Here is a 23584-nt window from a genome sequence, read left to right on the forward strand (position 1 = left end):
TACTGCACAGGAGTGCATGCAGCGCCGCTCTGGTGGACGCCACTAACCACCCTAACTAGGGCCAGGAAAGTGCACTATCTGCGCAACGGCGCCGCTGTGGCAGTCGCTGCTAACTGGATTCAGCAACTTGTGCAGTTGTGCAGGAGAGCACTGTTTGGCGCTAGGTAGCTCTACCATTAGCGAGCAGGCAACAACACTAGGGATGGGAATGATTCGGAGCTTTCATCCATCGACAGGCATTCATCCACACACCCAAGTTAATAAGTTTACACTAGTGCATGGCCGAGCGGCCATGCAAACCTTTTATAGCAGTAGAGCTATAGGTCACTAAAAAAAGTAAAGTCCTATCATTCAAAGGCAAGTGAACTGTGTTAGGTGTCAAGTCCCCACTGCTGCACAGGGGGAATCTTGAACCATGTCCACTGCGGTCTCCCATTCTTCACCAGCCCCAGAGGAGCCTGCTCAGCAGAGACATCAGCCCCAGCATCTTGCTCAAGCTGATGCTGTGCATCTGTTACTGCTGCTGTCCCAGGTACAGCTATTGTAACCAGCATTAATCAGCAGTAAGCAGATGCTCCAGGGACTAAGTCTTGCTTTTTCCCTACTGAGCATGGCCGTGTGACAACCTCTCATTGGAGGTCAGAGGTCACATGCTCAGGTCCTCAAGCAGATCTGATTGGACCACTGGCAAAGTCCTGGAAGGCTGCAACTATAAAAGGTGGTGTGCTTTCCGGTCCCTAGCTGGGGTGGTTAGTGGCATCCGCCAGAGCAGCGCTGCATGCACTCAGTGTGCTAAATCTTTATTAGTTTTCTCCCTGGCACAGCAGTTGCGGCGCCGAGTGTTAGTGGGTCTAGAGTGACTCTAACCCTGTGTCCTAGGGGCAGAGTCCTGTGACCAAACAATAGCGTTCACTATGTGGTAGGGTTGAGCAAAACGAATCAGACAATTCAAAAATCGCCAACTTTCGGCAAAGTCGGGTTTCATGAAACCCGACCTGATCCTAGTGTGGGATTGGCCATGAGGTCGCCGATCTGCACACAAAAGTCGCGTTTCGTATGACGCTTTCAGCGCCATTTTTCAGCCAATGAAGGAGGACGCAGAGTGTGGGCAGTGTCATGACATAGGTCTCGGTCCCCACCATTTTAGAGAAGGGCATGACCGTGATTGGCTTGCTTTCTGCAGCATCATAGGGGCTATAAAGGGGCGTGCACGCCGACCGCCATCTTACTTCTGCTGATCTTAGCATAGGGAGAGGTTGCTGCAGCTTCATCAGAAGAAGGGATATAGTTAGGGAGGGAAGATTAACCCCCAAATTGCTTGTGCTGTAACGATTTCCACTGTCCAACACCACCTTTTTTTTGCAGGGACAGTGGAGGCTATATTTTTGTGCATCAGCTCTGTAGCTTTTTAGGCTGCCTTATAAGGCTCCCGAATAGCTGCATTGCTGTTTGCACGCTGCTGTGCAAACCAACTGCTTTTTTAAAAGCAAAAATCCTGTTGCTCCTTTCTGCACCGTTATCTTATTTATTTGTCCACAATTTTGTGTTCACAATCCTTTTTATTGCTGCCATACTTGTCCTGAGATCATTGTAGGGAGATTGAAATTGTACTATAGTCCTTGTATTTTTTATATCTTCCAGCCACTTTCTGCCACTTACATTGTGTTGTTTTATACACTGGGCCTGAGTTTTGGTTCAGTCTCCAAAAAAAAGTGAGATTCATATTCTCACAAAGTGGATATACTTCAGTCCTGTTAGTTTGTCGTATATCAGCCAGCCACTTTATGCCACTTACATTGTGTTGTTTTATGCACAGGGCCTTAGTTTTGGTTCAGTCTCCCCCCCAAAAAGGGAGATTTTCTCAACAAGTTTATATACACCTTCTACTTTGTTTTACAGTACCATATAACGGTTGTTATTTTGGTTAGATTTTCCAAAAAATGAGGAAGTCTGTTGGAAGAGCACGTGGGCGGTGGTTGCCAGCTGGTACTGATGGTGGTGGTGGTGGTGCATCTGGTGGTAGTGGCAAAAGCACAATAGCACCTAAGGCTGGAGGTGTTGAGCCAGCGTCATTGTCTGGCTACACAAGGCCTCAAAGGCTCCCTTATCTGGGAGTAGGAAAACTGCTTTTAAAGCCGGAGCAGCAGGAAAAAGTTTTGGCTTTCCTTGCTGACTCAGCCTCTTGCTCTTTCGCCAACTCTTCAGAAAGTTCCAAATATAAATGCAGCGAGTTGTCAGTGGATGCTCCTGCTCCTGGCCTGAATTGGCAGAATATGCATTACAGGAGCTCGCTTGCCCTGCTGCTAGTGTGCTATCAGAATGAGTCTTCAGTGCTGCTGGTTCAATACTGACCGAAAAAAGGACACGTCTGGCTACCCAAAATGTTGATGATCTAACCTTCATTAAAATGAACCAATCATGGATTTCAAATTATTTTGCCCCACCTTCCCCTGCTGACACGTAGCTTGCCTGAAAAATGTCTTGCTTTTTGCCTCCTCTTACTGACTTCTCCAATTCCTCCATTTGCAGCTGCTGAATGTCCACCATAGGCCATTTTTATACCTCCCTAAATGGGCTGACTCCCCCCACAGGGCCGTGGTCACCACCTGGCGCAAGCACCTATGCGAGTGTAGTTTGTCTGGACAGGTGGGTGGGCCCACTCTTGGGCGATGGCACTGGCACAGGGTCCCTCATAGTACAATGAAGTGTCTCTGATGGTGGTGGTGCACAACCAACGTCAGACACACCGTCGTAATATGAGGGGCCCTGTGCCAGTACCGCCACCCACAAGAGAGTGTTCCCCCCAGCTCGAACAGTGCTCTACCACTTGCAATACTTACCTCTTCCTGCTCCACCACTGTGTAGTCTGTGCTGTTAAATCCTTTAATGGCACTGCCAATACAAATTTGTTGAAATGATAGATGATATTTAAAATATACAGGGGCCCTGGCCTACATTTAGACCAGTTAATACTTTGCGCCTACTACCCCTGTCTGCTACTCAGCAGAGGAGCCCACCCCTGTACCTAGCTATGCCACCTGTTTATTTATGAACAATTTTTTGGCAGACATTTAGCCCACTTTATTATTTGGGCCTACTAACTGTGTCTGCCACTCATTACAGTTTTCCTCCACTGAACAAAGCAATGCCGCCTGTTTAGTCATGTTACCACATTTGAACTGCATTTAGCCTACTTTATTATTTGGGCCTACTAACTGTGTCTGCCACTCATTACAGTTTTCCTCCACTGAACAAAGCAATGCCGCCTGTTTAGTCCTGTTACCAATTTTGAACTGCATTTAGCCTACTTTATTGCTGTGAATTCCGCTCTTGGGCTCCCTCCGGTGGTTGTAAGTGGCACTTTTGTGAGTTCTGCTCTTGGGCTCCCTCCGGTGGTTTTGAGTGGAACTGCTGCTCCTTGGATTTAGCAGTCAGCAGCTGCTTCCACTGATCGTCTTTCTGGCTCGGCTATTTATCCTGGCTCTCTCCTTCAGCCTGGGCCAGTTGTCAATGGTTCCTGGTTGGATTCACATCTCTGCTTGGATTTCCCTGATATTCTGACCAGTTCTGCAAAAGATAAGTCCTTGCTTGTTCTTTTGCTGTCCACATATTGTGGACTTAATCGTTCAGCTCTTTCTATGTTTTTTCTTGTCCAGCTTGTCAATATGGATTTATTCAGTTAAGCTGGTAGCTCTGGGAAGCAGATTTACCCTCCACACCTTTAGTCAGGTGTGGAGATTTTTGTAAACTCTGTGGTGGATTTTTCTAGTTTTTTTATACTGACCGCACAGTATTCTGTCCTGTTCTATCTATCTAGCTAGACTGGCCTCCTTTGCTACATTCTGATTTCATTCTGCATATGTCATTTCCCTCTCCACTCACAGTCAATATTTGTGGGGGGCTGCCTTTCCTTTGGGGATTTTCTCTGAGGCAAGATAGCTTTCCTGTTTCCATCTTTAGGGGTAGTTAGTCCTCCGGCTGTGACGAGGTGACTAGGGAGTGACAGGAACATCCCACGGCTACTTCTAGTGTTGTGATAAGCTCAGGAACTGCGGTTAGTACAGGTACCACCTCCTCCAGAGCTCATCCCATGTTGCTCCTAAACCACCAGTTCATAACACTTTATTATTTGGGCCTATATCTGTGTCTCCTCCTCATCCTGCCCCTTGCCCAGCCACTGCTAGATGAGTCTGCTGGTACATTGACTCAGACCACTACATTCCCCTTGCACTCTACACAGCCAGAATCTGACCTTGCTGAAAGTCAGGTTCCCCTTCTGGCATACTATACCACCTTACACGGGGACAATGAGGAAGGTGCAGATGAAAGTGCAGGTTCCTTCATCAGGTGGGGGGGCATACTCGTTGGCGACATCACTGGCACAGGGCCCCTCATAGTACACAAAAGTGTCTCTGCCGTTGGGAGGCGCCCCTGCCATCAAACACACCGCCGTACTATGAGGGGCCCTGTGCCAGTGCCAACGAGTGGGCCCCCCTGCTTGCTCAGGATCACAGCACTTGCAAAGTTGAAATACTTACCTCTCCGTGCTCCACCGCCGTGATGTTTTCCGTGTTTCCTGGGCCCACAAAAATCTTGACCCAGCCCTACCCCCCCACAACTTTAGCCAAATGACCCCCAGTTTTCAATGCCTAGCTATTATTATAAAGTAAATTAAGATTGACAAGTTTAAGTAATAAGAATTGATGTTTTTGGCATTAAAATGGGCACTGTAGGTGTTTTCCTGTCCTCCACTCACTGCCGACTTTGATTCCCCATTGACTTGCATTGGGTTTCGTGTTTCAGTAGGCCCCCAACTTTTCGCAATAATCGGCGGATTTCACCAGACCCGACTTTTGACAAAGTCGGGTTTCGCGAAACTCGACTCGATCCGAAAAACGTAAGTCGCTCAACTCTACGCTGTGGTATTGCGTCCCTGTGATGCAACAGAATTCATCTCTGTACATACCGGGTGAAGGTAACCCACATGTGTTCTCATTATACCACCAAATACTGTCCACCATTACCGAGCAGCAGGTGATATCTCTGCACGGTGGACCCCGGGCTGCGAAGGCGCACCTTATATCTTCCTTTATATTATTTGGTGCATTCCGCCATCCCTAACACTGGGCCAGGGAATCACAGACTGGGAGAAAAAGACCCAGCGTACAGTTCAGCCACTGTGAGCCAAAATCTAATTTGAAAAACAGCTAACATAGTAAAAACGCAAAAAAACACATACCATAAGATATAGCGTTCCCAAAACCCTGTCCTATGACAAATGCACATTTAGCAGGATGCAGCAGGCCTCCACTGATTAAGGCAAGGGGCAGCACAGGTGCAAACTACTCATAAAAACATCCACCCCCACACTAGTCAGACATTGCAGGGGTTGGCTGCCTAGTAGAAAAAAATGCACATTGATATAGCTTGCATACGTGCTACCCATGGAGATAGAGTCCTTCAACACCTGAGGACCCCTTGCCAGGATGTGAATACAATATCCTTTTATGGGAAATGGTTGAAAACTGATGAACATGTTGGAGATTTTGCTTTGGTCCTACAAACTTCAAGCACTGCCTTTGCATGTAAGGGAACAAAAGATTGGGAAAGCAGTAACCATTCAACATCCGCTAGGACCGTGGAGTACTCTGAACTGTGTCACACAATAAAAGTGATGAGGGGAATAGAAAATGGATGATGGTGGAAATGGGAATAAAGTTTGTATATGGAAAGGGGGATTGTTCGTGATGCCACCTGTGGTGTTCAGCTATAAATGGCCAACGCTGCTTAAGGACACCACTGGCGCTGATCGTGATGCAGCTGGGATGGTTCTGCTCCCCACAGGTGGAGCGGGGCCCCAGGGCTGCTGATGCAGTTCTGTAAGGGAATTGTGGATGTTGGGGTGCAGGACTGAGGATCCAGGACTGAGGGTGCTGGAATAACTAGATGACAAATGTTGCAGTTTCTTTACCTGTAATTCTAGGTTGAAGGTGCAGTCCGGGGCACAAGTCACAGTTGGTGATGGAGGTCCAGGCAGCCTGGAAGCAATTCAGAGTCCCACTAGCCAGGTGGGGTTGGACTCCTTCCTACTGCACTGTTCTCTGGGTGCTTAGTGCTTTAGTTTTCCTCAAGGCCCTCTCTCAGTCTGTCCACTAAGTGAAACTCTACCTGCATGGCAGGCAGATTGAGCCTGTTCCAGGTGTCACTCCCTCGTGGTGACTTTGGGCTCTTGTATGCTGCTGTGCTTTCGGGTGTCAGCTGGGGCCAGGAGACCTGCAATCTCCTGTCCTCCCACACAAACATTCGGTGCTTAGTCCTGGGGTGAGCTCAATCACAGCTCCTATCTCCCAGATTCTCCTCACTTCTTGCCTCTTCCTCATTAACTGTCTGCTCTCTCACACTGAACTGACTAACCCCTCCTCCAGGCCAGAATTTATAGGGAAGATCCCCGGAAAACCGGGTTAGAGCTCACCGTTCTTGTCTGGAGTCAGGAAAGGTGTTGCATGCTGTGTTACCTGCTAAGGGGATCCCTCTTGCTTCCAGGCATGGCATCGCCCCCCAAGGAAGGCAATGCCACTGTGTCAACTGTAATCCTGTGGTGCCACATTCCCCCCTAGTGAAGTTGAGTACTCCCGGACTGAGAAAACATAACAACATGTGAACAATTAGAACTATACAAAATTTCAAAAAGATAAAAATTACAAAAACCTTGAAAATGATAAGCATTTGCAAACTAAGTTCCTGAGCGCAATACTGGTCCATTTTCTTTACCCTGCAGACTTTTGAGTTTCCTCAGTGGGAACCGCCCCAACCCACCTTTTCTTTGTTCCCGGGCGTGGCTACGGGACTCTAGACCTGACTTGTTTTGGTTCTTCGGCCACGCTGATGGTTTATATTTATGTCAAGTTGGGCAACTATATACAATTAACCCCTTAGTGACAGAGCCAATTTGGTACTTAATGACCGAGCCAATTTTTACAATTCTGACCAGTGTCACTTTATGAGGTTATAACTCTGGAACGCTTTATCGGATCCCGCTGATTCTGAGATTGTTTTTTCGTGACATGTTGTACTTCAAGTTAGTGGTAACATTTCTTCGATATTACTTGCGATTATTTATGAAAAAAATGGAAATATGGCGAAAATTTTTAAAATTTTGCAATTTTCAAACTTTGTATTTTTATGCCCTTAAATCAGAGAGATATGTCACAAAAAATAGTTAATAAATAACATTTCTCACATGTCTACTTTACATCAGCACAATTTTGGAAACAATTTTTTTTTTTTGTTAGGGAGTTATAAGGGTTAAAAGTTGACCAGCAATTTCTCATTTTTACAACACCATGTTTTTTTTAGGGACCACATCACCTTTGAAGTGATTTTGAGGGGTCTATATGATAGAAAATAACCAAGTGTGACACCATTCTAAAAACTGCACCCCTCAAGCTGCTCAAAACCACATTCAAGAAGTTTATTAACCCTTTACGTACTTCACAGGAACTAAAACAATGTGGAAGAAAAAAATTAACATTTTACTTTTTTTTGCAAACATTTTACTTCAGAACCATTTTTTTTAATTTTCACAAGTGTAAAAACAGAAATTTAACCACAAATTTTGTTGTGCAATTTTTCCTGAGTACGCCGATACCCCATATGTGGAGGTAAACCACTGTTTGGGCGCACCGTAGAGCTTGGAAGTGAAGGAGCACCGTTTGACTGTTTCAATGCAGAATTGGCTGGAATTGAGATCGGACGCCATGTCGCGTTTGGAGAGCCCCTAATGTGCCTAAACAGTGGAAACCCCCCACAAGTGACACCATTTTGGAAACTAGACCCCCCAAGGAACTTATCTAGATGTGTGGTGAGCACTTTGAACCCCCAAGTGCTTCACAGAAGTTTATAACGTAGAGCCGTGAAAATAAAAAATCTCATTTTTTCTACAAAAATGATCTTTTTGCCCCCAAATTTTTATTTTCACAAGGGTAACAGGAGAAATTAGACCACAAAAGTTGTTGTGCAATTTCTCCTGAGTACGTCGATACCCCATATATGGGGGTAAACTACTGTTTGGGCGCACCGCAGAGCTTGGAAGAGAAGGAGTGTCGTTTTACTTTTTCAATGTAGAATTGGCTGGAATTGAGATCAGACGCCATGTCACGTTTGGAGAGCCGCTGATGTGCCGAAACAGTAGAGACCCCCCACATATGACACCATTTTGGAAACTAGACCCCTTAAGGAACTTATCTAGATGTGTGGTGAGCACTTTAAACCCCCAGGTGCTTCACAGAAGTTTATAACGTAGAGCCGTGAAAATAAAAAAATTGCATTTTTTCTACAAAAATGATCTTTTTGCCTCCAAATTTTTATTTTACCAAGGGTAACAGGAGAAAATGGACCCCAGAAGCTGTTGTACAATTTGTCTTGAGTACGCCGACACCCCATATGTGGGGGTAAACCACTGTTTGGGTGCATGGCAGAGCTCGGAAGGGAAGGAGTGCCATTTTGGAATGCAGACTTTGATAGAATTGTCTGCGGGCGTTATGTTGCCTTTGCAGACCCCTAATGTACCTAAACAGTAGAAACCCCCAACAAGTGACCCCATTTTGGAAAATAGACCCCCCAAGGAACTTATCTAGATATGTGGTGAGAACTTTGAATGCCCAAGTGCTTCACAGAAGTTTATAATGCAGAGTAGTGAAAATAAAAAAATATATTTTTTTCCAACAAAAAAGATTTTTAGCCCCCAAGTTTTTATTTTCACAAGGGTAACAGGAGAAATTGGACCCCAAAAGTTGTTGTCCAATTTATCCCGAGTACGCTGATGCCCCATATGTGGGGGTAAACCACTGTTTGGGCGCACGGCAGAGCTCAGAAGGGAGGGAGTACCATTTGACTTTTTTAGCGCAAAATTGGCTGTCGTGTTTGGAGACCCCCTGATGTACCTAAACAGTGGAAACCCCCCAATTCTAACTCCAACCCTAACCCCAACACAGCCCTAACCCTAATCTCAACCCGATCCATAATCCTAATCACAACCCTAACGATAATCACAACCCTAACCCCAAAACAGCCTGTCATGATCTCCATGGCCAGAGAACTAGCATAAGCCTCAATAGGAACAAGCTCTTGGAAGATGTAACTGTACTGACCATGAACTAAACCTACCGCATCATCTAGAAGTAGCCAGGTAGCATGTCCTACTTTTTATCCCTATATGCCCAGCGCCGGCCGGAGAACTAAATAATGCTAGCAGAGGGAAATATAAGACCTGACTCACCTCTAGAGAAATGCCCAAAAAGGAGACAGAAGCCCCCCACATATATTGGCGGTGATATGAGATGAAACAACAAACGCAGCAGGAAAATAGTTTTAGCAAATTTGAGGTCCGCTTTCTAGATAGCAGAAGACAGAAAGCATACTTTCATGGTCAGTAGAAAACCCTAACAAAACACATCCAGAAATTACTTTAGGACTCTGGCATTAACTCATAATACCAGAGTGGCAATTCCTGATCAACAAGAGCTTTCCAGACACAGTAACGAAACTGCAGCTGTGAACTGGAACCAAAATACAAAAACAAAACATGGACGAATGTCCAACTTATCTAGTAGATGTCTGGGAGCAGGAACAAGCACAGAGAGGCTTCTGATAACATTGTTGACCGGCAAGCATCTAACAGAGAAGCCAGGTTATATAGCGACACCCAGATCTAATCAGAACAGGTGAACAGGGAAGATGATGTCACAAGTTCAATTCCACCAGTAGCCACCGGGGGAGCCCAGAATCCAAATTCACAACAACAGCCCTAATCTCAACCCTAACCATAACCCTAATCAAAACCCTAAATCCAACACACCCCTAACCCTAATCCCAACCCTAACCCTAATCCCAACCCTAATCCCAAACGTAACACTAATCCCAACCCTAATCCAAACCCTAACCCTAATCCCAACTCTAACCCTAACTTTAGCCCCAACCCTAACTTTAGCCCCAACCCTAACCATAACTTTAGCCCCCGTCGTCACAAAAAAAGTTCAATGTAACCTTTTTTTTGTACGTCGCGTCCGCCATTTCCGCGGATGCGTGGCCGTAACTCTGCCCCCTCCTCCCCAGGACATAGACTGGGCAGCGGATGCGTTGAAAAACTGCATCCGCTGCCCACGTTGTGCACAATTTTCACAACGTGCGTCGGTACATCGGGCCGACGCATTGCGACCGCCCTGTACCGACGCAAGTGTGAAAGAAGCCTTAGGCTACTTTCAGACATAGAGCATTTTTGAGCGCTATTTTGCGGGCGCTTTTCAAAAATGCGCAATGTCATTTTCGTCTGCCGGCAAAGTGAATGAGAAATTCACTTTGCCGTTCAGACACACCGCAAAAAAACGCGGCGCTTTTGTCTGCAAACACGCCGGCGTAAAAAGAATTGACATGTCAATTCTTTACGCAGCGGCGTGTCTGCGTATCCCCCTAGGGCCCCATATTACCTTCCACACACAGCGCCTTTGTCCTGGGTGTCGGCGTCTTTGTACGGAGGGGTTGACACCCAGGACCGGACGTGACGTCGGACAGGAAGAGGGAAGCCCCCGCCCCCCAGTGAAGCAGCATGGAGTCCTTCTGTGTGTGTGTGTGTGTGTGTGCGTGTGTGTGCGCGTGTGTGTGTCCCCATGCGACGCTAGTGCCACCATTGTGCTAAGTCGCCGTATGGGACTACTACTCCCATCCGGTATTAGGATGGGAGAGTTGTCCCTGTGTCCGGCGACTTAGCACAATTGTAAAGTTACACAAAACACCTACACACAATACACATACATGACACACAGTACATACAACATATAACACAGAGTATATACTCACCAACAGCACACTTGTAGGCGAAGCCCTCGATCCTCCAGGAAAAAATCCAAAAATAATAAACCAAATTCATACTCCCTGTCCGCAGAATCCATAAAACGAGTGTCCCACGCTGATCGGCTGCTCTCCGGCGATACACTGCCAGGAGCGAAGCTCCTAGCAGTGTATCGCGTACTGTTCCGGAGTTCAATGACTCCGGCGTCTCGGTTAACAGCAGTACAGCTGCGTTGAACTTTCCCACGCAGCACTGCCGTTAAGCGAGAGTGCCGGGGTCAATGACCGCCGGTAAACTCGCTCGCGCATGCGCAGTGACACACCGACAGGAACTATGGCTCCTGTCAGTGTGTTGCTGCAGCCGTGGAGAGCAGACATATCTCTGGATGTGTCTGTTCTCCATGGAAAATCTTGATACGTGGCACTTAAATATGTGGCAATTAAATACGTGACACGTGGCACTTATACGTGATACGTGTCACTTAAATACGTGGCACTGAAATACGTGATATGTGGCACTTTGATACGTGGCACGTGTCACTTAAATACGTGGCACGTGGCACTGAAATATGTGGCACGTGGCACTTTGATACGTGGCACGTGTCTCTTAAATACGTGGCACGTGGCACTGAAAGATGTGGCACGTGGCACTTTGATACGTGGCACGTGGCACTTTGATACGTGGCACGTGGCACTTTGATACGTGGCACGTGGCACTTTGATACGTGGCACGTGGCACTTTGATACGTGGCACTGAAATATGTGGCACGTGGCACTTTGATACGTGGCACGTGTCACTTAAATACGTGGCACGTGGCACTTTGATACGTGGCACGTGTCTCTTAGATACGTGGCACTGAAAGATGTGGCACGTGGCACTTTGATACGTGGCACGTGGCACTTTGATACGTGGCACGTGGCACTGAAATATGTGGCATGTGGCACTTTGATACGTGGCACGTGGCACTTTGATACGTGGCACGTGGCACTTTGATACGTGGCACGTGGCACTTTGATACGTGGCACTGAAATATGTGGCACGTGGCACTTAAATACGTGGCACGTGGCACTGAAATATGTGGGACACGTCGCACAAAAAAGTTACATGTAGTTTTTTTTGTGTCGACGGTCCGCCGAAGCACGACGCATCCGTCGCACGACGGATGCGACATGTGGCAATCCGTCGCAATGCGTCGCTAATGCAAGCCAATGGAGAAAAAACGCATCCTGCAAGCACTTTTGCAGGATGCGTTTTTTCTCCAACGACGCATTGCGACGGAAGCCAAAAAACGCTAGTGTGAAAGTAGCCTAACCCTAACCCTAGCCCTAACCCTAAATTTAGCCCCAACCCTAACCCTAACTCTAACCCTAACTCTAACCCTAACCCTAACCCTAACCCTAATTTTAGCCCCAACTTGTCTTCTCCTGCCGGCCGGCAGATGGCAGCAGATGGCGGGCGCACTGCGCATGCGCCCGCCATGATGAAAAAGCCGGCTGGCAGGAGAAGACAGAAGAGGACCCAGGGACCCCGGGTGAGTATGATAGGGTCCCCGAATCCCCCTATTTCTCTGTCCTCTGATGTGCGATCACATCAGAGGACAGAGAAATAACTGATCGCTTTTTTTTTTTTTTTTTTTTTGCGGTCGCCGGTAAACTGTTAATTACCGGCGATCGCAAAGCAGGGGTCGGTGCAAATCGACCCCGATCATGTTCTTTGGGGTCTCGGCTACCCCCGGCAGCCGAGACCCCAAAGAACATCCGGGTGCCGGGCGGCGGGCGCACTGCGCGTGCGCCCGCCATTTTTTCCCGGAAAAAAGATGGCGGCGCCCATGGGGAGACACGAGGAGCACCGGGGGAGGTAGGTAAGTATTGGGGGGCTATTGGGGGCCATCGGGGACCACATTTCTCTGTCCTCCGATGTGCGATCACATCGGAGGACAGAGAAATTAAACGGCAAATCGCGTTTTTTTTTTTTTTGTTGCGACCGCCGGTAAACGGTTAATTACCGGCGATCGCAACTCGGGGGTCGGTAAAAAACCCCCGAATCATGTTCTCTGGGGTCTCGGCTACCCTCGGCAACCGAGACCCCAGAGAAAATCCGACTCTGGGGGGCGCTATTCACTTTTTCCACAGCGCCGTTAATTAACGGCGCTGTGGTTTAAGTACCCTTAGCGGCCGCCGTTAAAAGGCGTATCGGCGGTCGTTAAGGGGTTAAGGTCCTGACCACACATAGTTCTGTGGCCCAATTGTCCTTCAACAGGTTATAATGAATATTTTTTTTTAAAAGTTCTTACAGATTCTCTGTAGGCTCTTACGCTTAATGGTTGCAATTATATACGTTATTAACTTATTTACATTATTAATACAATAACATTTTAGTTCCTATACCGAGCTGGGATTTTATCTCTGGTACTACGGGTGGATCTACGCAGTTCAGGTATCTCTGATGACCTAGCCTGGTCTGATGTGTCTGCTGCTGCTGTTGTGGACCCACTAGTGTTTGTGTTACTTGTAGGCTTGCATTGTACTGGTAATCTGGGCAGCCGCCTGCAACGTCTTAGACTCACCATGGGTCTGGCAGATTCACTGCTAGCAGGAGGTAGATTCTCTGGCTTCACTGCTGGTGTGGCATCTGCTGATTGAGCTGACAGGTCTAGAGTCTCTGCTGCTTCAGATGCAGTAGGTTGGGGAAATATCAGGACAGGTACTACGATGGCTTGGTTCACCTGTGTCCATGACTGGGGAAAGTCTCCAAGAACAGTATGGATCTTCTTTTCCTCCTCTTCTATGGGTTGAGGGGCATCTTGATCTTTTTTGTTTTTAAAGTGGTCAGGGCATACATTCAGATGATTCCTTGATACTGCTGCTGAGGTTTCTCCTCCATCTTTACTGAGGAGGCACACCTTGGTGTTATCAAAGTTTGACGGTATGACAGTGTATAGTTCAGCCTCCCACTGATCATCTAGTTTGTGCATCCTCCTCTTTCCTTTGAGAATCTGTTCTCCAGGTACTAAAGGAGCAGCCGGAGCTTGTTGGTTGTAGTTCTTTTCTTGTCTCTGCCTTGCTTGGGACAAACTTCTTTCCATGCACTCTTGCACTTTGCGGTATTGCTGCTGCATCCCAGTCTGCATCTGGTGATGTTTGTCAGGTATTAAGACTCCCATGTCCAAGTCAATGGGTAACTTGCCAGGTCTTGCTCTCATCAGGTAGGCCGGAGCGCAGTTGGCTGAGTTTACCGGGATATGGTTGTATAAATCAACCAAATCTGGCAACTTCTCTGGCCACTGGTTTCGCTCTTCAAGGATTAAGGTTTTCAAAAGGTCAATTACCACTTGGTTCATTTTCTCACACATGCCATTTGTCTGCGGATGGTAAGGTGTCGTCCTGATTTTCTTGCAGCCATACAGGTTACAGAACTCCTGGAACACTTCTGCCTCAAAGGCAGGGCCTTGGTTGGTCAGCACTTGTTCAGGGTAACCGTGCGATCGACAAAAGTGTTCTTGAAAGACTTTGGCTGCTGAATTTGCTGTTTGGTCTTTGACAGGCATGACTACCAGGAACCTTGAGTAATGATCCACTATGGTGAGGGTGTAGGTGTAGCCAGTCCTACTCAGAGTCAACTTCACATGATCCAAACCTACCAGTTCAAGCGATTGCTTCGTGATAATCGGCTGTAATGGGGCTCGCTGGCTGTTACGATTTTTCCTGCACAGGTTGCATGGGCCACATTCTCGGCACCACTTCTCAATGGCTCTTCTCATGCCAATCCAGTAGAATCTTTCACAAAGTAGCACCTTCTTCCACCCAAAGTGTCATGCTCCATCGTGGTATGCTTCCAAGACTATTGGAGCATCCCGCTTCGGGACTACCACCTGCCAGACTAGTTTGTGTGTACGCTAGTTGATGTTCCTCCGACACAGCTTACCCTCATAGATGAACATCTTGCCATTTTCCTTCCACAACTGTTTCACTTCCTATGGAGCATCTGGACCAAGGTTTGAGTCAGCTTGTAACATCCTTACTAGGCGGATTGCTGGATCGCTATACTGCATCTCTTCCCACTCATGGTGGGGCAATTGGTTTAACGAGGCCTCCTACACATTGCAGTGCTTGTTCCTCACCCCCTGGGAGCGTTGGGCCACAACTGGGCAGTGGAAGGATGGCAAATAATTTTTTCGAATGCTTCTGGAACTTCTCCCTCATCTGGTAAATTCTGGATAGTGCATGAGCATTAGAGTTCCTATGTCCCGCTCGGTACTTGATGGTAAACTCGTATTTGGACAGCCAGGCCATCCATCTCTGTTCCAGTGCACCCAGCTTTGCAGTTTCAAGATGGGTTAGCGGATTATTGTCCCAGTAGATAGTAAACTTTGCTGACGCCAGGTAGTGTTTGAAGCACTCTGTTACTGCCCAGACTATGGTGAGGAACTCCAATTTATAGGAACTGTAGTTGTCGGGGTTCCTTTCAGTGGGACAAAGCATCCTGATGGTGTAGGCAATCACTCTCTCCCTGCCTTTCTGCATGTGTGACAGCACTGCTCCTAATCCCACATTGCTGGTGTCTGTGTAAAGTATGAATAATTGGTCATAGTCAGGATAGGCTAGGACTTCATCTCCGTGAGAGCCAGCTTCATCTGAGTGAAGGATTATTCCAACCTGCTGTTAAACTTGAACGGAGGACTCTTGTTCTTAGCCTTCTTGGATTGGCCCACTAACAAGTCTTGCAGAGGTGCGGCTATCTTGGTGAAGCCCCTAATGAATCTCCAGTAGAAGCCTACCAACATGAGGAACTGCCGTATTTCATGAAAGTTGTTGGGTTTTGGCCAATCCCTTATAATGGTGACTTTGTTAGGGTTTGGTGCCACACCTTCGAAGCTTACCACATGACCTAGGTACTGGACCTTGGGCTTCAGCAGGTGGCATTTTGGACAGCTTCACCTTCAGGCCATAGTTGGTCAGGGCTTCGAACATCTTGGCCAGGTGCTTCAAGTGGTCTTCATAGGTCTTAGAGAAGACGATGACGTCATCCAGGTACAACAGAATGGTTTCAAAGTTCTTGTGCCCAAGGGAACACTTCATCCTCCTCTGGATTGTCCCTGGTGCACTGCAAAGCCCGAATGGCATGTAGTTCAACTCGCAGAGGCCCATTGGTTTTGTGCCATTGGTGTTGTGAAGGCGGTCTTCTCTCTATCCACCTCTGCCATGGGAACCTGCCAGTACTCATTGGTGAGACCTAAGGTGGATAAATAGTTAGTGGATCTCAGTGCAGCTAGTGATTCCTCAATTCTTGGTAACGGGTAGGCATCCTTTTGTGTAATGCTGTTATTTCGCCTGTAGTCCATACACATTCTCATGGTAACATCTTTCTTTTTTAATGAGGACTAATGGAGCTGCCCAGTGGCAATGACTATCTCTGATTACCCCAACCTCCTTCATCTCCCGTAACATATCCTTGGCACGTTGATAGTGTGCTGGGGTACAGGCTGGTACCTTTCTTTAACAGGCAGATGATCTCCAGTGGGGATATGGTGTTTGACCAGTTTTGCCTGCCCAAAGTCTAGAGAATGTTTGCTGAAGACCTGCTCATACTCTGGAGCCACCCGGTAAGCCCCATGCATTTGGTGTAAAGGAGTAGAGTCATTGCCTACATGTAACTTCTGACACCAATCCTCCAGCTGTTCTGCAGCACGATTGTCCTCTGCCTGGTCAGATGGGACCAAGGGTTCTGCTGCTTGTATTACATTGTTACTGACAGTGAACAGCATAGAAAGGGACTCCGGCGATTCATTGCACATGCGCCTGTTCCCACTACTTCGGGGAACTCTCGTATTTTTCACTAGCACCACACTGGACATTATCTAATTACGGGACTTCGGCGATCCACTACGCACGCGCCTTATTTCTTTTTTTTTGCGGGTATTCCTGATGCTTTGATTAGCGCTTCACCAGATATAACCTCACGGGTTTCACAGCATTTATACCTGGTTTACGGTATGTTCCTCACTTCATTCTCCTGGGCCGCTGGACGTATGCCATCACTAGCGTTACTACAGGTACATTGAGGGTTTTTTTAGGGGGCTGTTTTTGTTTAGCCATGTTCACCTTGATGGCGGTTCACTCGTCTGTTTCACCTGATATATTGAGCATTTATCTGTTACGTTTTATTTTCAGCTAGTTATGCTGTTTTCTCCATAAGCCTATCGGCTTGTGATATACGACACGCAATATTTGTCCCTTATAGGCACATACTTTTAGGTTTATATTCTTGTGGTTTGGCACTTTGTTCTGTTTGTTTCTCTACATTTTGTGCATGCTTTCTTCTTGTGGTCTTGCTCGTTGGTTGTGTGATAGACACCTATATATGTATACATATATCATTCTTGGGATCTGTTTTCTTGTTGCTATAAGCTATTTTTGGCATTACATCCCCTTCTCCTTCACCTATGGACTACTTTGTCTGGTTAATAAAATAAAATTGCAGAAGAACTCTGTGTCTTTTCTTCTTTCATTATCACGGTTATACTTACTTTTTACTGGGTTTCTGGTCTTCCTCTTCATATTCTTTCATTTTTCTGAAAGTATTTTTATTTTTTTATTTTTATTCTGAAGTGTTCGGTTCAGCCACTTACTTTGTTAAAGTTTGTCCATGATGATTAAATGGATAATTTATGGTATTGTTTCCTTTAAATAGACTTCCTTGAGAAAGGCAGATTTTGCAGAAACGTTGGAAATTATTATGTCTGTTGGTCTACAGTGGGTTGTTCATTAATAAATCTACTTCTCTAAAGAAAAAATAATGTGGACTTATTGAGTGCCAAAGGTCATCTTTCTTTAGCTTAGAAAGGGAGGCATATCAAGGTAAATGGACCTCTTTTTCCCCACAATTCAGGATGCGTATCAGTACTCGCCCCTTGCGGACATCAACTACCCCCCTGGCTGTCAAGACAGTGCGCCTACTATCAGAGTACACTGGTTCTTCCAGGGCCTGGTAACCTTGACCCCTGAGGCTATGGCTGCCCGACACCAAATTACCATTTCACTCCTCGGGGGTATTGCAATGGGGAACAGATCACTCACTCTGACACTGCCGACTTCTCCACCAGACAACTCTAACTGTTGTCTCTGCATCAGTGCTTTGATCTCCTTTTGCAGGACTCGTTGCTGACTGGAACTGGTGGTCTCGGCTACCTGTTGCAACAAAACAATAATTTCTGCAAGACAATGTTTCATTACATTGGTGCCTAAAGTGATCATAGGATGGCATTCTCTTTTGTCAATTTCAACAATAATCAATCCTTGTGACTGCAATTCTAATCGGCCAATCTTAATGGTCACCTCTTTGTACCCCACTTGTGGCAAAGGCTAATCATTGCTGGCGACTATTGTCAGATCATTATCTGGGCTGCGGGTAATATCAGAGTCAGCACAGTACCATTTGTAAGGAATCTATGGCATAGTCGTCACCTGGGAGTCGGTGTCCAGTAAAGCGTTCATCAGGATGCCATCAAACACAACTGGGAGGACCGGTCGTCCTCTGACATACTTGTTTCCCCAGCTTTGTGGGCCTGGTCGTCTTACTCCTGGGGGTTGGCCCTCTGCCCCAGGAGTTGCTCATTTACCCTGCTGTTTTGTTTCCATGTACTATACACTTGTATTGCTCCTGGGTCACTATGACCTGGTTTATTAAATCATGATTTTTTTTTTTTTTTTTTTATAAAAAAAAACTTTGTAATAACCAAAACGCAAAATAGCAAACTACACATATGTGGTAAAAAACCAGACCAAAACAAGCAAATCAAACATTTTGTGATAAAAAAGATAATAAACACTTCAATTTGAACCCCTCCTCACATGTAAAGCGCCATGGAATAAATGGTGCTATAATAAATAATAATAATAATAACATATTTACATGGTAATATAAATTTATGTATTCTTGCATGAAGAACAATAAACATGGGCTTTGCTTTAGAATTTTTTGCATCCAGAACATGTAATACTTTTTTTTATTATCACAAGAATAAGGGCAATAGCTGCACCTTTTTCTTTTTGTTCTGGAAGCACTGCTGGTAGAGGCCATGGGAGTAGAAGTGCTTGTGGAGGCCATGGTTTCACTTTCCTGAGCATGTTGCTGGATGCTCTGTACAAGGCCTGCTGCTCCTTCCGTTCTGAAAACAAGGAGATAAGCCAGGAATAGAGACTTACGTAGCCCAAAAACAATCATTTGCAGGCCTTTAGAGCTCAGCTTTACAAAATAAGGCCCTCTTACACAGCGCGTTCTGCGCAGTCCAATCTGCGCAGAATATACACGTGTAGTGCACACCTAGTGATCTCTCTGGATGTGCTCTACATTTTAGCATAGACTGTGCACTTAAAATAATTAATCAATATAAAGCCATTTTTATGGTGAGCAGATCTCAATGTATACACCCGGCAGAGCGCGTGTACGACCCCATTGAAATAATTTAGGAAATAAATAAATTGATATACAATAGTAGATGCAATAAATAGACCCAACTGAGGTTATAACTCCTTTATTAATTGAAAATATGGCCTCACAGCTGTAAAAAATGATGCCGGGTCACTATGACCCTAACACGACAAGTGTACAAATCGGCATGTAGCAAAAAGCAAACAAAAAAAAAAACATACTCATAGATAGGTTCCCCCAAATGAGGAAATGTCAAGTAACGTCAAGTTTTAGAAACTTATAGAAAAATATCTACAGGGCCTCACAAATTCTCTACAGGTCACTATGACCTGTACACAACAGCAGGGTTAAATTGCAGAATCTTGCGATGTGCCCCACCTTGCTTGTTGTCTCTCCCTCTGGTCGGTGGGATCCTCTTCTGCCGTCTCTGTGGGACATCATCTGGACTGGAGGCCAGCTGGATCTTCTCCTTTGGGGACACTCGCATGGACTGCACAGGTTTTGGTTAGTGCAGCCACACTTTTGGTCAGTTCCTGGACCTGAAGATGCAGTCCTGCAGCAGGGTCATTATCTAGGGTCTGGGCGTCAGTCTCAACTGGGGCCTGTGGAAAAGATGCTGCTTCCCGGTGGTATGTAATTGCTGGGTGCCTATGGGGCGCTGTTCGGCTGGAATTTGGTTCATGCAGCACCCAGATGGCCCTATCTTTTAAGTGTGCAAAGCCAAGGTCAGGGTTCTGTAGGGCCAAGATATGCAACTGTGTCCTGTCGTTGCTGGACAGGAGTCCCTCATTAAACTGCTCCTTTAACAATCTGTCCCCATCTTGCGCGCTGTCAGGATCAACCTGCTTAATGGCCCACAGCGCCTCCTGGAGATTAAGGGCATAGTCCCGTATACTGTCCTGCACCCTTTGTATGCACCCAAAGAATCTCATTTTTTATCTCTGGTGTAGTGCGGGTGTCAAAAGTGTACTTCAGCCTGGGCAAGATTTACTTAACAGTTGTTTTATCAGTGTTCAACCAGGACTTTACTTCCCTCTGAGCTGCACCAGTTATCTGGCCAGTGAGGATGCTGACCTTTTGATTCTCAGACAGGGGAACACTTCAAACAAACTGCAGAGTATCTCCTTAAAATTGCTCAGGGTGTGACTCCACTGAGTACTGCGGTAACCAGGCTGCTCCCGATATGTACGGCATTGATAACAGCATTATGGAACCTGTAGCTGCAGCTGCTGCTGGATCCAGCCGGTGTATGGGGGCTGCAGCCACTGCTGGATCTGGCAACATCATGAGGGCTGCGGCTGTGGCCGCCACTGAATCTCCACCCAGATTGGACATTTTCTTCTCCCCCCAGTGAACCTCAGCCAGGCCCTGTGCTTAGTTACCAGAGTGAGAGGCTGCTCCACTGGCAGTCTGGATCGTGCTCCTTCCGGTTTTCAAGTCCAGGGCCTCCTGCTATTCTGTACCCTGATGGCAGAGCATGGAGCACAGCTTCTCTTTGCACTCTTTATTTGGCTCTGCCCATATGAAGACACACCTCCTGTGCTCCTCACATGCTGTGCGGCATGAAAAATGGCAGTTATCACACAGTCCCACAAAGTCTATGGTGCACAGGACCCAGTTTGCTGGGTTGGTCCATCCTGTTCGTGACACCAAAATGGAGTACCCACCAGGGTCGTCGGATAGTTGGAATCGAGTCCGACGGTTCTTAAAAGGATGTGTCACAGCAGCAGTTACCTGGTCTGTGGCCTTGGGCTTCCAAAAAAAAGTGATTGAAATGAAGGGGAAAAATAAAGTTTATATGGGATTTGTTCGTGATGCCACCCTTGAGGTTCGGTCAATATGGCCGACTCTGCAGTTCAGATCCACTGGGGCAGTTGGTGATGCAGCAAAGATGTTTCAGCTCTACACGGTCAGAGCTAGTCCCCAGAGCAAATATTGGTGTTAATTTTGATGATGGTGGTTGTGGTAGTTGTAATGCAGAGCAAGTGGTGAAGGAATAATTCAGAGCACACAGCTGGGTGCAGTTTTCAAAGCTTTACTCACAGTTCTGTAGATTACTGTCTCCAGCCATGTGCTCTGTCCTTCGGGTCTGTGGTCCAGCCAACCCCCAGATGATTTGGGGTACACTTTTCCAGGACTCCTCTCTTATGTTCCTTTCCTGGCTGTCTCGCTGCGCCTTCACACACAGTGTCCAAAGCCAGCAGCCATGGACCTTGTTGGGCAATGTACTCTGAGTCCCCTTGGTCCTATGTGGCTGCCTTTTCAGTGAATGTATGTGGATGTGGCTGTGGCACTTAAAGATATTACAGCCTCCGGCTTGCTAGCTGAGCCTTGTAGTTCTCCACTTGTCTTGGGGGCCAATTCCCCCACTGTGACCGGGTCCATCCACCTAGCGATGCTCAGCGTGGATGCGGGCCCCATGGGTGGATTCCTAACTACCTGTGCCCCTATGACACCTTCTTCCTCTTCCTTCTGTAGCTTCACCTTTCTCTAGATACCTCTCTCTGGGAGCTCCTTTCTGCACATCTCTCCGTCTCCTTCCTCTCACTGACTGACTTCTCACAAGCTCTTCCCTGACTATGTGCTCCACCCACACCCTCTATCTAGTAACCCTCTCCAGACTGGGATGAGGCCATGCTCCCTTAGGGTATGCCCAGGTGCCCTGACTGGAGTGTTGAGTGTTGGATGCTGGTGTAGAGTCCTGGGTAGTGCCCCCTCGTTACCTGAGAGTGGGATACCACACCTCTGGATGAGGTGCAGTACCTCTGTGCCAAATGGACCTCAGGGGCGCCACAGTAGTGTTCTATAACTATCCATATTTTTTTCTTTAGAATAACTATTATTATTCAATATGACTGCTTTTTAAGTATTTCCTACTCAATTTTTTTTCTTTTCTTTAAAACTTACAGTATATGTCAGGAATCTTTGATTTAATAAGCTCATCAGAAACTGTAATATCAACATTTTCACTTCATTGACACTGCACAATTTTTAAGTAATCAGTTCCTAGAATTTTGTTATGTTTAAAATAATTCTACATCCATTATTTTGACCTGATGTTGGATTATTGGAAGTGCACTGTAAAATCAGCTTTGATTCCCATCTGTAGTAGCCTATTGTATAAGCAATTTTACTAAATATCCAGCATATTTCCTATAAAAGCATTTGACCTGCTGTACAAGCAAAATACATTGTTGTCCCCTTATTTTTATGATAAGAAAAAGGGCTATGCACTGGCAATCTATAATGAGAAGTGTACTCAACTAATTTTCTGTTCACATGTCCAGTAATTATTTTCACTTTTGTATCCATTTTGGGATGCAGAAATAAATCTAAAATAATACAGTACAGGATCCATATATTTTAATGGGGCCAAAAATGTCTTAAAATGTCTTTTGTTTAACTGCAATCCAGCTGTAATCCATCTTTTAACTAGATTAAAAAGAATGGTCCACACAACTTTTTTCGGCAGGTCAAAAAAAAAAAACAGATAGCCAGATAGCAACTGGATTATTTATTTTTTGAACTTTGAAGTCAATGGAAAACAGATCACAATGAATGGTCATCTGTTGTGTTAGGTAAAGGTGTCCAGTTTCAGAAGAAAAGTCTGCAGTCTACGTGATTGCGGCATGCCAAACTCTGACAATCTGTGATGTGTACACGGTCATGATTCTCCTGTATGCTCCATATGAGTGGGTGGTCACATTACACCATCTATATAATTTGAATGCTTTTAGTCATATACTAACAAGTCTCATCTAGCTTTTTCTCAATAGAAGGGAATTGCGAGAAGCACAAGAGTCTAGTCGGTACATGACCTCAAGTATACAAATCGCATACCTGTGTCCATTCGGAGGGGAATGCAGATGAATTGAGACAGTGAACACAATGCACACTGTCTGAACATGGTATTCTGCAGTCACATAGAGTGATTCTAGACTTCACTTCTGAGACTGGGCAATCTCTTTAACCCCTTCATGACCTTTGATGAATATTTGCGTGAAAGGTTTGTGTCCCTACTTTTGATGTGGGTTCTCACACTGAATCCCGCACATGAAAATTAATTTAGTCAGTCATCATGTGCTTTCATCAGCCGCAGGTGGAGCAGTGCAATTAACCAGTTTAATCCCACTGTAAGTCACTGGCAATGGGTTTTCACACACGTTGGCTGAAAGCATGACATTCATTTTGCCCACCAATTAACACCCCAATGACATGATTGTGGCACGCTGATGGGTTGCCATGACAGCCAGGGGTCTGCTGATTACCCCGTGCATGTCATTACAATCCTCCTGTGAACACCGGCCC

Source organism: Ranitomeya variabilis, chromosome 4, assembly GCF_051348905.1.
Source record: "Ranitomeya variabilis isolate aRanVar5 chromosome 4, aRanVar5.hap1, whole genome shotgun sequence".
NCBI lineage: Eukaryota > Metazoa > Chordata > Amphibia > Anura > Dendrobatidae > Ranitomeya > Ranitomeya variabilis.